This window comes from Mustelus asterias, chromosome 1 (assembly GCF_964213995.1).
Source record: "Mustelus asterias chromosome 1, sMusAst1.hap1.1, whole genome shotgun sequence".
NCBI lineage: Eukaryota > Metazoa > Chordata > Chondrichthyes > Carcharhiniformes > Triakidae > Mustelus > Mustelus asterias.
Genome location: NC_135801.1, coordinates 15,849,962 through 15,855,961, shown reverse-complemented (window position 1 = coordinate 15,855,961; position 6,000 = coordinate 15,849,962).

Here is a 6,000-nt window from a genome sequence, read left to right as displayed (position 1 = left end):
CATGTGACTACATGGCTGAAGACTAGTTCTCTCAGAGAATGCTGGCAAAAAGAAATATGGAACACCTAAATGGACATGTTCAGATTGTATGGGAAGTGTGCTGATAACTACAGCTGATGGAAGGAAGGAAAGAAATATGATGGTGAGATCGCCCTCATTGTGGTCATTCTAGTAATGGTGAACATATGGACCATTAACTCAATTCCTTCCCAAGCTAGGGGGAAGCGATGGCCTAGTGCTATTATCGCTAGACTATTAATCCAGAAACTCAGCTAATGTTCTGGTGGACCTGGGTTCGAATCCCACCACGGCAAATGGTGGAATTTGAATTCAATAAAAAGTATCTGGGATTAAGAATCTACTGATGACCATGAAACCATTTTCAATTGTCGGAAAAACCCATCTGGTTCACTAATATCCTTTAGGAAAGGAAATCTGCCATCCTTACCTGGTCTGGCCTACATGTGACTCCAGAGCCACAGCAATGTGGTTGACTTTCAACTGACCTTGGGCAACGAGGGATGGGCAACAAATGCTGACCAGCCAGCGATGCCCATGTCCCACGAATTGAATAAAAAAAATGTCTGGCCTAGATGGTGGCGCTGGGCAAATGTGCTTCATTTTCTTAGCTGGAAGAACATTGGAAAGTGTTAATGTAGAGGATTGCCCTCCCAACCCCAGTTACCCAGAGAACCCTTTGTATCCTTGCAATGACAATTATAGACAGTCTCTAGAATTAAAGAACTTAGTGTTGGGATTGACAGAGACAAATAATATCATCCAAGAATTCCAATGGTTATATCTGTCATTAGAGCTGCAGTATTGATTTTGGAGGTTGATTATATTTATTCAGTCCTTTTCACAGTGACTAAACAACAAGCATGTCAACTAGCACGAGCTTTGTGTGTTCAGAGCTAATTTTTGCTCCTCCCATCAACAATGGGTCATTTAGTAGAGGGAGATCTGCAAACTCGACACAGACCAGGGATTGAAGCCATGACCTTCTGGTTTTGAATGGGCACAAAATTGTATCAGTCTTTTAACTGGCAGGTCAGTTCACACCTGGATAACAACTGAGTAGATGGACAAGTTACATGATATGATTAACTGAAGGTACACAACAAAGAGTTATCAAGATTATTGATATGAATATATAAAGATGTATGATATATATAGATCTGTGATATGTACGGATCTGTGATACATACAGATGTGTGATGAACAAAGGTGATACACATGTTTTATACAGATGTGTAATCGATAATTTGACCAGGTGTGAAAAATAAAAGGAAAGGCTTGAATTTGTGTGGTGCGTTTTATTTCCCGGAGTGCTTTAAGGAGGTGGCATGGTGGCACAGTGGTTAGCGCTGCTGCCTCACAGCGTCAGAGACTCAGGTTCAATTTTGGGCTCGGGTGACTGTCTGTGTGGGGTTTGCATGTTGTCTGCGTGGGTTTCCCCCGGGTGCTCCGGTTTCTTCCTGCCCTCCAAAGATATGCAGGTTCAATGGATTGGCCATGGTAAATTGCCCCTTAGTGCCAGGGGGACCGGCAGGGTAAATACAGGGGGTTGCGGAAATAGGGCCTGGGTGGGATTGTTGTCAGTGCAGGCTCCATGGGCAAATAGGCCTCCTTCTACACTGTAGGGAATCTATGTTTCTTTGTGATGTAGGAATAGATTTGTACCTCGGTACAATAGTTGATTTGCATGGATGCATGATATGTTATTTTCTCTGTGATCAACATTGTAGCAGTGCTTTTAGCTGGCATTGCAGTGCTGCCTGTGGTGTTGTGCATGCTCGATTCTACTTCATATTGACAGGACAGTCTCTGAACAAAAAGCCATAGACAAAAGGCGCACAGCAGTGCACCAAAGGCTGGAACATCTTGAGTGGTGGAAGTTCCCCTATAACAAAGAACAGGAGATTGCAGTTAATTAATAACCCCCACTGAAATGACATGCTCAGAAATTGCATGTTTCAAAGGTCTGTGTTTGCACAATTTCATTAACAGGGTCTTAATTATGGAGGCAGATGCTAATGTACTGTCTATCATTAAAAGATGAATTAATTCCTCAGCCTGTGCCACAGCCTAGTATTAGTTGTATCACTTATTTGCAACTGCCCCGGTTGGTTTAGTAAAATCACTGCTGTGTTTTCTTCTCAAAAATCATGAGGACAGTTACAATTTTGTTCCAGTTTCCACCTCTCCTCTCCCCCAGGCGCTAACACGTGTCAGTGCACAGTCCCAGGCCTTTTTGTATCCCAACCAAATAAACAGTCATTCTTTCTGTGTGAAACTCGAGAATGAGTGCTAGCAGACTATTTAACCAGGAGGGACATCACGCTCCTGTCCCGATACATGTATTTTGCAGGCATGGTCACCAAAGTAGGAATCTCAACTGATACCTTCTCATGAAACCAGACCTCACCCCATTCACTTCCAACGTGAAAATATGCAGTGCGGAATTTCTGGGGAGCGGAAAATAAATTGTTATTTTTTAGCTGTATTTTTTAATGAGATAGCGGGCTGAATTTTCATCCCAGTCCAGAAGCAGTTTTCGAGGTGGCGGTGCTGGCAACCTATTAGTGGCCAGTGGGCCCATCCGCTGGCATGTTTCCACAGCCAGGCTATTTTTAGGGAGGTAGCTTCGAGGGGGAATGGCAGCCAAGTGCCAGCCAGTGGCGGGTAGTTAGTTAGGTCAATTGACAATTGAAGGACAATCTTCACACGTGCTTGAATTTCACAGGTAACATCCCCAAACAGGCCGTATGGGCAGGACGGTGGCACAGTGGTTAGCACTGCTGCCTCACAGCACCAGGGACCCGGGTTTGATTCCCAGTTTGGGTCACTGTGCGGAGTCTGCCTATTCTCCCTGCTTCTGAGTGGGTGTTTCCTCCGGGTACTCTGGTTTCCTCCCTCAGTCCAAAAGACATGTTGGTGATTTATTTATTTATTGGTGCCACAAGTAGGCTTACATTAACACTGCAATGAAGTTACTGTGAAAATCCTCTCGTCGCCACACTCCAGCACCTGTTCGGGTGCACTGAGGGAGAATTTAGCATGGCCGATGCACCTAACCAGCACGTCTTTCGGACTGTGGGAGGAAACCGAAGCACCCGGAGGAAACCCACGGAGACACGGGGAGAACGTGCAGACTCCGCACAGACAGTGACCCAAGGCCGGGAATCAAACCCGGGTCCTTGGCACTGTGAGGCAGCAGTGCTAACCACTGTGCCACCGTGCCGCCCTGGAGGAGTGCAATCTCCTCCAGCCCTACGACTCTCAGAGCTCTCAGCTTCTCCAGTTCTGTTCTCCTACACATCCCGGATTTTCATCACCCCAACATTGACAGCCGGGCTTTTATTTGCCTCAGACTCAAAGTCTGCAATTCCTTCCCTAGATCTCTCTGCCCCTCAGATTCTCCTCCTTTTAAGATGCATGTAAAAGCTTACTTCTTTGATTTAGTTTTTACTCTTCTGTCTTAACAGCTGCTTATATGGCTCACTGTCAAATTTTATTTGTTAACACATCCCGTGAAGTCCCTTTAAGATCCTGAAGAGTATTGACAGGGTGGATACGGAGAGGATGTTTCCTCTTGTTGGAGAATCTAGAACCAGGCATCTCTATTTAAAAATAGGGGGTCGCTCATTTAAGACAGAGATGAAGAGAAATGTTTTCTCTCAGAGGGTCATGAGTCTCTGGAATGCTCTTCCTCAAAAAACAGTGGAAGCAAAATCTTTGAATATTTTTAAAAGACAGAGCTACATGGATCCTTGATTAAGAAGAGGGTGAAAGTTTATTAGTGGGCAAGAAAGTGGGGTTGATGTTACAAGCAGATCAGCCATGATTTTTCATAGAAAATCATAGAATCCCTACAGTGCAGAAGGAGGCCATTCAGCCCATCGAGTCTGTACCGAACATAATCCCACCCAGGCCCTATCCCCACAACCCTATACATTTACTCTAGCGAGTCCCCCTGACACTAAGGGACAATTTTAGCATGGCCAATCCACCTAAGCTGCACATCTTTGGACTGTGGGAGGAAACCGGAGCACCCGGAGGAAACCCACGCAGACACGGGGAGAATGTGCAAACTCCACACAGACAGTGACCCAAGCCTGGAATCAAACCTGGGTCCCTGGCGCTGTGAGGCAGCAGTGCTAACCACTGTGCTAGTGTGCTACTCCGTTTCAGTTTCTTGAATGGTGGAGCAGGCTCGAGGTGTGAAGTGGCCTTCACTCTTGCTTGGTTGTTTAGAAGTTTTATTATGTTAAAGATGCTATTTAATTGCAAGTTGCTGTTGTATTGATGTTAAAGTTTTTTGATTTGATTTATTATTGTCACATGTATTAGCATATAGTGAAAAGTATTGTTTCTTGCACGCTCTACAGACAAAACATACCGTATATAGAGAAGGAAAGGAGAGAGTGCAGAATGTAGTGTTACAGTCATAGACTGTAGGTGTAGAGAAAGATCAACTTAATATGAGGAAGATCCATTCAGACGGCAGCAGGGAAGAAGCTGTTTTTGAGTTGGCTGGAATGTGACCCCAGACTTTTGTATCTATTTCCCGATGGAAGAAGGTGGAAGAGAGTATGCCCGGGGTGCGTGGGGTCCTTGATCATGCCGGCTGCTTTTCTGAGGCAGCGGGAAGTGTAGATGGAGTCAATGGTTGGGAGCCTGGTTTGTGTGATGGACCGGGCTTCGTTCACGGTCCTTTGTGGTTTGGACAGTGCAGGAACCATACCACGCTGTGATACGCTCTGCCATTTCAACAGTCAGAAGAGGAAAACCTCATCCACTGCTAAATACATTCACACAAGAAGTCCACATCATCGGCAGAATACATGAAATAACTTTCAGAAGGGTTAGAATATATAAAAGAAAACTCAACAAAGTTGTAAGTACAAATCTCCCCCTTTGTAAGAATAAAATCCCCCACTCATATATCTGGGAAGCATTGTCCACATAATAATAGCGTGACTGTCTAATTATAGGCCTTCACATCTCTAATTTATCTCTATCCATCACAGGTCTAGGATAAAACTTAATTAAATCCATTCAGCAGCCTCATTTAAATTGAATTAGCCTACTGACTGAAATGCTTAGTAATGGGTCAGAACACTTGTAAACTCAGTCACGTTTCCCGGGGTGCGAATGAGCATCACGTTATTAACCATGACAGCATTAGGTAGCAAAATCCTGCACTAACCGGAATAGGTGAGGTGTAAATAATGCGAAGGCAGTGGGTGCACTTTCCCTGACAGTCTCCAAATCAACCATTTTGATTGATTTGACACCCAAATGTGGGACACGGAGGAGGGCTATAACTGAATAGGGAGGTTGGACATGGGTTAAAGTTGACTCCAGGCAGCAGGCGATGGCCTAGTGGTATTATCGCTAGACTATTAATCCAGAAACTCAGCTAATGTTCTGGAGACCCGGGTTCGAATCTTGCCAAGGCAGATGGTGGAATTTGAATTCAATAATAAAAACATATCTGGAAGAATCTGCTGATGACCATGAAACCATTGTAGATTGTCGGAAAAACCCATCTGGTTCACTGATGTCCAATAGGGATGAGGTGGAGATGCTGGTATTTGACTGGGGTGAGCACAGTAAGAAGACTCACAACACCAGGTTAAAGCCCAAGAGGTTTATTTGGAATCATGAGCTTTCGGAGTGCTGCTCCTTCATCAGGTGAGTTTCCTGATTGCTTGAATAGGAGGGTGTGAAAGCTTTTATGACACCATTTGAAGAGGAACAAGAAAGTTCTTTCTGATGTACTGACTGACATTTATGCCTCAACCAACAAGGCTGAAACAAATTACTTTACTCATATCGATTATCTGTTGTGGGAGCTTGCTGTACGCAAATTGACCACTGTGTTTCCTTAGGTTACAATGGTGACAACACTTCCAGCACACTGGAATTGGCATTGTGAAAGATACTATAGAAATGTAAGCTATTTCTTTGAGCAGATTCCATATTTTGAATAAC